Consider the following 10965-nt stretch of genomic DNA (forward strand, 5'->3'; position numbering starts at 1 on the left):
TTGTTAGTGTGCTATGAGTCATGTATAGTCTTCAGAGATGCTCCATATTCAGGTGGGATATAGTCAAGGTTGTATTTTGACTCGATTTTCTTGAACTTCAACCTGAACTTACACATGAGCTATTGATGGCTGTTCTACCGTTCCCCCCTAGTTTTATTTTGACTGCCAACAATTTGTCTCTTTCCACTGATGTGGTCAATTTTGTTTCTGTGTATTTCATCTGCTGAATTTCACATGTATCGTTGCTATTTATATTGTTAGGAAAAGGTATTTGCAATGAAGATGTCCAATTATATTATCTGCAACTCCTTTTCTATCACTGAGGCCATATTTTCTTTTTTTTTAACCATGCTAATCTTCTCTGTATCGTTCCAATTTTAGTATCTGTGCTGCCGAAGCGAGCACGAGGTCATATTTTCTAATCACTCTTCTCCCTTGTTATTTCCAACGTTTGCATTCGAATTGAAGATAGTTGTCAATGAATCTTGGTTGCATGTTTAATCAATATTAGACTGAAAATTTGGTAGATTCTTCAATATCATCATTGCTAGCTTTAGTCATTAGTGTGTAAATTTGAATCATAATTTTATAAGTTGAATTTCATTGTATGTGTATAAATACTATCCTATCACCAATAGCATTACTTAGAAATCTCTCTCAAAATGTCTTCATAATGAATATGATGTTTTTCTTCTTGGGTTTATCATTCCCATCATGGTAAATCATAAGATCATCATCTTTAAAATGGCCACCAAGAACTATTCTATTCACGTTTAATGACCTGAATTTTCCTAGATTCATATTTTGTAGATTCCAAGTTCCAATTATGAATAGATATTTACAGCTGTTGATCCTCATTTTGAGTTGTGCCCATCCACAAACGAAGACCCTGAAAACTTCCCTGCATCCATGGAGTATGATCTACTAGGAGAAGGAAGCTCTTCCTCCGTCACATTTCAAATGCCTTCTGGAATGAGGGTCATCTTCTGACACTACGTCTGCAAATGTTCTGCTGCTATTCATGAGGTGTTCAGTGACTATTCCTTGTAGAAGTGGACAGCCTATTCCTTCTTGATAGTCTGTTCTCAACCTGGAAGCGCCACTGTTGCCTGTTCACTTTGGGTCCCCGTGCTGGTATTTGAAACCCCACAGCCATTCAAGGCACCAGAGTACAACAGGTGTTGAATGGAGAGGAGATCTTAGTCCTATCAAATAAGACCAAATACAAACCAGGAAAGAGGAGAACATTCAGTAAACAAGAAATCCAAAATGAATGACCTTCACAAGCATCTCAATATGATGGCAGAGTAATCATGTTGGAAGAAATAGAAGGACCCAAGACGACATCCATGCCAACAGAAGAGTAAGCGATGTCATTGCCATGTTAGGTTAGATGGTCAATGTTGTTGTTCATGTATTGGTCTGCCACTGAGTAGATTGTGACTCAGGTTGAGACCATGTGAAAAACTAGAACTACCTCGTAGGGTGTTTTGAGTTTAACCTTTACAGTAGCAGATTTTCAGGTCTTTCCCCTTCAAGGCAAGTGGGTGGGTTAAAAATGCTAACCTTTCAATTAGCAGCCGAGAGATTAACTGTTGGAAAATAATTTCAGAAAATATTAGAAGTACAAATACAAATAACTAGAGAAATAAGAAAATTTATCAAATTATTATCATTAAAAACATTTTAACATGAAATGAATAATAATCACAGTGTACCATAGATACGGACAAAGGATCTAAACCTTGAAAATTAATTTCTCAAAACTTAAGATATAATTATATTATATGAATGAAAATAGGAGATATAGAAGGAGATAGGAGTGAAGAATTCTCCTCTACCACAAAATGAAATCAATAGCAAACCATGAAAATTTACATGAAGGATAACAACTTAATTAATTATAAACACCTTAAATAGCTCTTGGGGAGTGGGAAAGCATAAAGATGAGGTTAGAGAATGTTGCTGCTGTATTTTTAAAATTTTACATCCTTTAATAGATTTTAACTCTATCCACATGGTTTATTTTGGTAGAAACAATTTTCAAAGTCTTATAAATTAATGGACCATGTTCTAATTGGTAGTCTAACAATATGGACAGAACAATTTTTATTTTATTGCTCAGACTGAAATTTCTACTCTTCATGAATGTACTGAAATTACATCTAAAGTATTTTTAAACTTGAGAAAAATATTTATTTCTACATAGTGGCTTCATTGTCTTTATTTTTGATGTACTCATAAAAACTTTTATGGTCCTTCAATTAGATCAACATAACAGCCTATACAAATGTACCCACTGCCATTGAATCAGCTCCAAATCACAGTGACCCTGTAAGATAAGAGTTTCAAACCCACCATTTGCTCCGTGAGAGAAAAGGTGAGACTCTCTTTTCCGTAAAGATTGGCGCTTGGAACTTCTGTGTTGCATCCCTATGAGTCAGAACTGAATAGATGACCATGGGTTTGGCTTTATATCTAGTAAGAATAAGGCAAATTATATCTCAAATATATACTACTTTCCACGATGCCAAGTTGCTAAGCAATGAAAATTTTAGCTCTTAAGTGTAAAATAATTCATGAGAAAACATTTATTTTCTTTAATGAAAAAAATAAAGTGATTTGTCTCTGTACTATTTTTAACTTAATACAGGAAGTTCAGATACTGCAAATAGAAGCACAGAATGAACTCAATATATGTATTGCTTGGTTATTAATTAATATTAATAGAAGCACAAAATGTATTGCTTGGTTATTACTTTTTCTAAGAAGTCTGTTCTGTTGTGAACTGGTTACCGATGCAAAATGTTAAAATGCCCATTAGTTGAAAACTTTGATTTTCTAATGAACATATGAGAAAATATTTTTAAAAACATCTAAGAATTTTTCTATGACAATATATCTTGAAACACTAAATTTTACAGCACAAATTTTAAATTGTGAATATCTCTGAAGCTGCAATATGAGATTGCGTCTTTCCTCAAGACTGCCCATTATGAAATATAAATAATGGGGAATCTTAGAAGTGACAGTATTTGGTAAGGGTTGAATTGCTAATAGTATAGTTGGCTGTTCAAATCAACCAGATCTTCCAAGGGAAAGCTGTAACTCCATTAGCTCCAATAAAGATGTACAGCTTTCAAAATCCTATTTAGGATTGGTATGGATCAGAGTAAATTAGATAGGAGTAGGTTGGGTGGTGAAAAAGGATTTTGAAATTCCAAAGGCTCTTCCAGACAATGTATGGCATAAAACAAATACTAATATGCTCTGGGCTGTTATCTGCAAGACCAGCAGATCAAAACCCACAGCTGCTCCACAGGAGAGAGATGATGCTACTGCCTTAAAGATGTACATTCTCAGAAACCTACAGTGGCTGTTCTGCCTTGCTTTACTGGATTCCTATGAGTCAGAATTGATTCCATGGCAATGAATTTGAAATATATTTATTTTTTAAACGTGCATGTTGGTAGGAAAGTTTTATTTAATGATATTGAAAGCATCCACTATCATTGAATCTTAACTAATACATAATCTTTTCCCTTATTGTCAATTGCCTGTCTCAATTTTCCCTTTTCCAACAAAATAGAATTGCTACCGAATTCTTAACTTAAATCAAGTTAGCTCAAAAAGAGGGGAAAAATGGATCTGAGGTGAGGTGGCATCCAAATCTTATATGGTGTCATGTTTTCAATCTGTATTATTTATCATACATGTACCGGTTCTGTTTCTCAAGTTTCTTGAGTCACATACAATAAATAAGCCATAATAAATATCATATATTATAACAGCATTTCATCTTTTAATTTAGCTTCAAGTAGCAATTATAATAGGTAGTTTCATTAATTTTTTTTAGCTTAAAGCACTATTCTATAAGTAAGATGTTTGCTCCCAAATTATACCATAAAATCTAGTTTTAAAAAATCATAGCACATGCCTGCTTAATTGGAATATGACCTATGATGAATTGTACAGTACACACAGTATGGATAATTGTATAAGCATGTTACATACAATTATGTGCATTTCATAACATCGCACACCCATGCAACACTTGTAAAATTTATTTTAAAAATTCAGCTGTGACTTTATCATCTATGATTGTGGATATTAAGGAAACTCTCTCTTCTGTGGAGTAGCTGTTGGTTTTGAACTGCTGACCTTGCAATTAACAGCCCAGAGCATAGTAGTATTTGTTTTATGCCATATATTGTCTGGGAGAGCCTCCGAGATTTCAAAATCCCTTTTCCACCACCGAACCTACTCCTATCTAATTTACTCTGACCAATACCAATCCTGATACGGTTTCAAAAGCTGTAAATGCCTCAAAAGTTAAGGAATTTTGAGGCGAGATTACTGTTTCATGATGTAATTGTTTTGTTGAAATTTAATATTTATTGAAGGCTTGAATCACTTAGTAGAAATTACTTTTACTTATTATTGTAAAGATGAACTGATTAGGAAGAGGGAATTCAATAACGCCAATGAAGTAACATTTATAAGTTATATTCTATCTTCCTACCCTGAACAACCACAAAACTGAACAAAGTGTGTAGGAAACAACTGTTCTAGACACTCGTCATCACACAGCAACAACTACAGATTCCTGAACTGTGGAGAGGACACTGAGTCATCTGATTTTGCAAGGATTCCGTGTAGGCAAAGGCAAGCAGCCTCTCTGGGTTAAAGAGACAAAGTTGTGAGTCCACAGAATGCCATCTGCCTCATTTTCCTTCCAGAAATCCTGGGAGACAAAGAGCTGAATACTGAACTCCATAGAAGACCCCTTTCAGTCTTCAGCTGAGTAAGGAGCAGAGTGTGTGTTTGTTAACTACCCAGCAGAGAACAACCACCCTAAGAGAGAATAGAGACAGAACTCGCAAAAGCAAACTAGAGCCTGTATCGGGTATGCTTCACTAAAGTGAATAAAAGTAACAAGATACAATGACAGCCTGATTTAATCACTTAATCTTAAAAAGTTAGGAAAATAGGAGGAGGACAGTGACCAATTGGGACAAATAGAAAATAATGAAGTGGAGGGCAGCTTTCAATTCAATGATATCAATAGTTGCATTAAATATAAACACAGAAAATTAAATTAAAAACAAGCGATTCTTAAATGAGTGGGAAAACCCAACTATATGACATCTATTAAAAAACTTTAAAAAAAATTATTCAATGTAGTAAATGTACAAGCGTGGAAACAGATGATTTATGAACACATTAAGCATGAAAAACTTAGAAGGAATTCTTGAGAACTCAATAGGGTGAACTTGAGATAGTCGTCAAAGATAGCACACGTCAATTCCTTCTTTTCCTGTATGTGTTACTCTTCTTATTCTCAGGTGAAGTTCACTTTTCTTCTCCTTGAATCTATGATCTAGTACCTTCCTTTGTCCAGTAGACTATAGTTTCACTTCTTGGTTTGGTCTTTTAAATTCCTGTTTTCAGTCTCCTGTGAATCCAGCTAGCATTATGTATAAATAAGTACAAATTTAAAACTTCCAGAGTTATTTATAGGACTCCACATGGGTGGATACTTATCACATGGGGGAATATGGACATAAGAAGAATGAGGATGATAGCTTTTTGAATTACTTGCCCTGCCATTTTCTGTCTGAATTAAGCTGATGAAATAATCCCAGATGACAACAGGAAGAATGTAAGCAATGTGAAGCTGAGCCTTAATCAAACCCAGCACAGGTAATCATAAGAAAATACTAAATCATGGCTACTTTAAGTAGCACAGTGTTTGTTTCCTCTGTTACACGGCAATAGTTAAGTAATATACACCAGTAAGACATTTTATTTAGAATTACTAAATAACACATTTTCAGAATGCTGGTCACTAAGATTTTAAACATAGGTGGAAACATACATTCGTTCCTTCTTGTACACCATCAATAAGTTTTAAAAGCTGGAAAGAATGGAAATAAGTTGTATGTTTACACTGCTGTACCATAATTATGACTTTTAGGTGATATACTCATTTAGAAAGCTTCTTCCATTTCAAAATTGACAAATAGTTATATCAGGTGCACGGCAAGCCTTAGAAACATTCCAAAGGTCCTTAGGACAGTTTGACCAGGCTTCTTTCATTTCTTATAAAAACCTTTGTGATTATCTGGTTTTCTTAAAAAGAGACTAACGGGTCGCATAGTAAGTGCAACAGAAATTTCTTTCTAAGGCAACTATGTGCCAAGTAGCTGCTTCCTGCCGTTGTGGTATCTAAATGAGTGTCCTGGATAATGATCATAATTTTCTCCATAATTGCTCTCACTAAAATGGAAAATCAGAAGTTAAATGATTTCTCTAGACACCCCTAACTTATAATTTATCCAGAAAGCTGAAATAAATGCATGTCCTAAGTAACACCGTGGTAATGCTTTTTCTTCAGCTGTTTCAGTATCTTAATTTTCTTAGTATATAACCTAAAGCAAATATATCCATTCGGGGGGGGGGGGGAGGTTGACTCTTTTTGATTATCAAGCATATGCTGATTTATGCTTATCAAGTTATTTTAAATATTGAAATTTAACACATGACCAAAAAAGAGTAAGGTAAGTGATCATTGAGATTAAAAGCATAATTATCCTGTTGACTCTTTTTTTTCTGTTGGTTTTTATTTTGATTTAAATGAAAATTCAGTCAAAGCTTAGCTGGGAAAAAATACTTGTATACTTTCAGACTAGAAATAAAGTGTACCAACATTATGGCAAAAAGTAGATGCCTGTGCTGTATTCTTGCTTCACTCATTCTATTTATTTGCAAACCTCTAAGACAAAATATATACATAATTAGTATAATTCTTAATGGTATAAAATTAGTAGAATTCTTATTATAGCAAATGTTGTAAATTGTCCTTTCTTCGCAAAATTGTAGATACTTAATCCTATTAAGGTAGCCGTATCATTTTCGATGATATATCTTTGGTAGCTACAGTGTATATGGCAAAGTTGGAAAACTCTAGTTTATTTCCCTCTCTGATAAATGGCTACTGATTTCAGGAAGGTCAAGTTGTGGATGTATCTCTGTAGTGATTAATTACATTACAACACATACATGAGGGGTGACGATGCTAGCAATTGCCAGTTCTGCCCTGCAAAATAACACTTTAATTTGACATATAGAAAAGAGAAATCACAATTGGCAAAAAGTTAATGGATTTTATTTAAAATAGTTTTTTTAATTTCTAATAAGAGAATTAAAAAGGAACTTGTTTATTTGAAATGCCAGGAGTTTGAAATGTGGACCGCTATTTTTACCAAGTATCATATACGTACCAGATTTGACAAGGAAAGATTTGTGAAATTGGTTACTTTCCGTTGACTCTCAAGAGTAACATAATTCTCAAAAATGAGAATGTTGCAAAAGGTTAGAACAGTTTATAAACTCCTATAACAGACAAAATAGTTATGGATAATATGATGATCCGATGCCCTGCTACCTCTCTAACCTAGAAGACTACAAGGAGGGCATTTTTTGCCAAACACCTACCTCCTTATACTGACTATATCGACATCCACTGAACCAAGGAGGCAAGCCAATTATTAGAGAAACTTGGACTCATTGGTAAGAAATATTCATGATAAATGTGGCCAAAGATAGAAGAAACAACTAATATAATTGGGATGCAATAGCCAAAGGGATTAAAGGCAGAGAATAAAATGTCTTGTTCAACATAGCTACCTTAAGAAAGGGAAAGTATATATTCCCCATTCTACAGCAAATACATCAAGCAGACACTATTCATAAACATACTTTCAAGAGCAAAGCAATAGATTTTAATAGGCATTAATAATTCTGCTTCATTCCATCTAATAGTTTCCGAATGATAGCACCCCTAAACACACCAGTATAAAAGCCTACCTGGTTCTTGGCCACCCTCACAATTGGGGTTAATTTTGAACCCATTGCTGCTGCCAGTGTGTCAAGCCATCTCCTTAAGCGTTCTCCCCTTAGTTCCTTACCTTGTACTTTACAAACTACGATGTATTTCTCGGGGGACTGTTTAATAACAGTCATATTAACACATAGGAATCACTGGGCGGCACAAACGGTTAAGCACTTGGCTACTAACCAAAAGTTTAACAGTTCAAACCTACCAGAGATGGCTCGGAGAAGAGGTCTGAAGATCTGCTTTAGAAAAGACAGTCTTTCGAAGAGCCTTCAGAACCATTCTATGCCTCACATGTGGGTCTGCTTGCATTGGTGTCCGCTTGAGGACAAGTAGCAACAACAATTAGTAGATAACAGATGGGGATAAGGGTATAAACTCGATGTCTTAGATAGGAATAATCCATAGTAAATGCTCAGATCTAAAGATAGCCAGTACTCTCAGCCTATAGGCTGTTAAGATCTTAGGATGAAGAAACGTCAAGGAACAAGAGTGGATGAAAGGGCTGGGCTTTCACCAGATCAAGGAGAGTAATAAAGAAGAAGGAAGGAAGGAAGGAGTCAAGGAAGGAAGGAAGGAAGGAAGGAAAAAAGAAAGGTGTGCTATAATAGAAAACTAGAGAGAGAAGGACGTGTAAAATGCAGAGAGTAGAGAACATTCATAGGGGTGCTAACAGTAATGGAAAGTTGGAAAGCCCCGTCTACCCAGAAGTTCTTCAAAAGCTGCCCTGGTGAGCTGTGGAAAACTCGACCTTTAAAAACTCTGTGGAACAGAGTCCTTCCCTGCCACAGATGGGTCACTATGAATCAAAAGGAACTCTAAGGCAACTGGTGTTTGGTTTTAGAGAAGTAATGAGGTAAGTGAAACACCTTAGTGTGTCATGCCTGAGAGCCAGGGGAATCTTCTGACTGCAAGTTGTGAAGGGATTTTCAAAGACGCTCAGGGAGTTTCCTTCAGATTACATAAAATCCCTACTTGATGCTTGGAGATCCTTCAATTTGTTCTTCTAGTGATTTGTTCTTAAAGCGAAGTGAAACTAAGTTGCTAACAGTATGAGTATAAAGGTTTTTTTTTCTTCCCTGCCTACAGTTTTCTTAAAAGCAGCCTGTTGGGGGCCTTTGAATACTTTCAGCTTATAAGGGGACCTTTTATAATAAATTGTGTTTTTTGTGTTAAAAGGAAAACTTCAAAAGAAGGTGTTAACATAATTGAGGCATGATAAGTTTGACAGTAAGTGTCATTATCAGAGTTCCACTGACAGCTTTTTGAAGTTAAAAAAAAAAAAGAAAACTTACTTGCATAGACACAAAACCTTTTAGTGTTTAACCACTTTCACCAAATACATTAATATTCTACTATTGCCCCTTCATTCTGAAGGTTACTCAAGTGAAATGGTTTTCATGATATTTGGATGTTTTATCTATTGAACAAAGATGCAGTACTCTCTAGTGTTTAATATAGAGAAATAAAAAAATAAGTATCAGATGAAAGATTAAAATACGAAAAAATGGTTGCCTTCTGCATACCAATGGCTCATCTTGTATTCATGCCAGGATGTATGTCCCTCACGTTGAAACTTATTGCTGTAAGTAACACGAAAAGAAAGATAAATAAGAATCCAAATAAATCTCAGGTCATTCAAGACTTTGCTTTAATTTAGTTTAAAAAGAAAGTGAAGAATATGTTCTCTAGATGAAATATTTGTGTTTGGGGACTTGATGCTGTTGTGTGTTGTTAGTCAAACCCAATGACGGGAATCCTGCAGGGCAGAAGAGAATTGCTCCCATAGGATTCGCAAGGCTATACTCTTTGGGAAAGCAGAATTCTACATCTTGCTCCTGAGAAGTGGCTGGTGAAATCTAACCACCATTCCCCTCCCTCTTTTTTTTTTTTTTTAGCAGTTGAGTGATTAAGCACCACATTACCATGCAGTTAAGTAGTAGCCCTTCATGGGGAAATTGCTCACCTCTGTATATAAGATGCTTATTTAAATTAAACAATGTAATTATTCTGTCTCAGAGTTTTTCTGAGTTTCTGAATTTTATTTTATAAGAAAGGGTATTACTTATACTAAGTATCTAATTAAATAGCCAAAAACATGTGCAAACAATTAGTGCTTTGTTGAGTAGTAAATCTTGGAGTGAAAAATTGTGAGCTTAAAAAAAAAGGAGGGCAAAACGATAAAAGACAAGAGTAGAACAGAAAATAACACTAAGTTGAATTAACATAAAGAAAATGCTTGCTTGGAAAAATATTTTAAAGCAGTAAATATGTTTTGTTCAATTATTTTGTTTTAGTTTGACTGTTTAATTGACATTAACTTCATATTTGGCACAATTTGATGGGTTAAATATATTTTAAAGAGTCATTCAATCATCATCACTACAATCAATTTCAGATAACTTTTTCATTCATATATTCATTGTTAGTAGTTCCCCATCCCCCACACTCAAACCTTCTCTGTTTTAACTCTAAGGATCTTTTAATCTAGTTACTGACTCTATAGATTTTCCTACCTTGGATGTCATATGAAGAAAAAATCCTATCATACCCTGGATGTCATACAAAGAAAAGAGCCTATCAGCAACAGCATAATAAAACATAGATAGATTTTAATTCCCCCAAATCAGAAAATAATAAAAGCCAGAACAAGTTACAAATGGGCCAATATGAAAGGAAATGGTAAGATGTAAAATTTTAAGCTACTATATCTGCAGTAATCCATATTCCAATAAATTCTGCCCAAAGACAAAACTATTCATAATGGTCCCAGGGAGTTCAATGGAGACCTAATCCACATGTACTCTCTGCAAATGGGTTTGGGGCATTCTGTGTCATCCCTAGAGTTCTGTAAACCAGGTGCTCAGACCTTAAGCACTAATACAATTCTGTCTCTTAGTCTTGGATTTTATTATTTATAATTCTTGGATCGCATCAGCTTGCATGTTCTTTTTTGTATGGACTTAGCCAACATCTCACTTATAAGACCACTTATTTTAAGACGATCATTTAAAGCCCAGGTGTTTGATTGCTAGGTGCCATCTGTCTGCTTTCTTCACCCCCATTCT

The 10965-nt window shown here is 34.8% G+C and overlaps 1 pseudogene; it reads right to left on the reverse strand.

Moving 5' to 3' along the window:
• Positions 1-346: 346 nt before the first annotated feature.
• LOC142452091 (U6 spliceosomal RNA) lies at positions 347-405 on the reverse strand (annotated as a pseudogene).
• Between the last annotated feature and the right edge of the window lie 10560 nt (positions 406-10965).

Source organism: Tenrec ecaudatus, chromosome 6, assembly GCF_050624435.1.
Source record: "Tenrec ecaudatus isolate mTenEca1 chromosome 6, mTenEca1.hap1, whole genome shotgun sequence".
Classification (NCBI taxonomy): domain Eukaryota; kingdom Metazoa; phylum Chordata; class Mammalia; order Afrosoricida; family Tenrecidae; genus Tenrec; species Tenrec ecaudatus.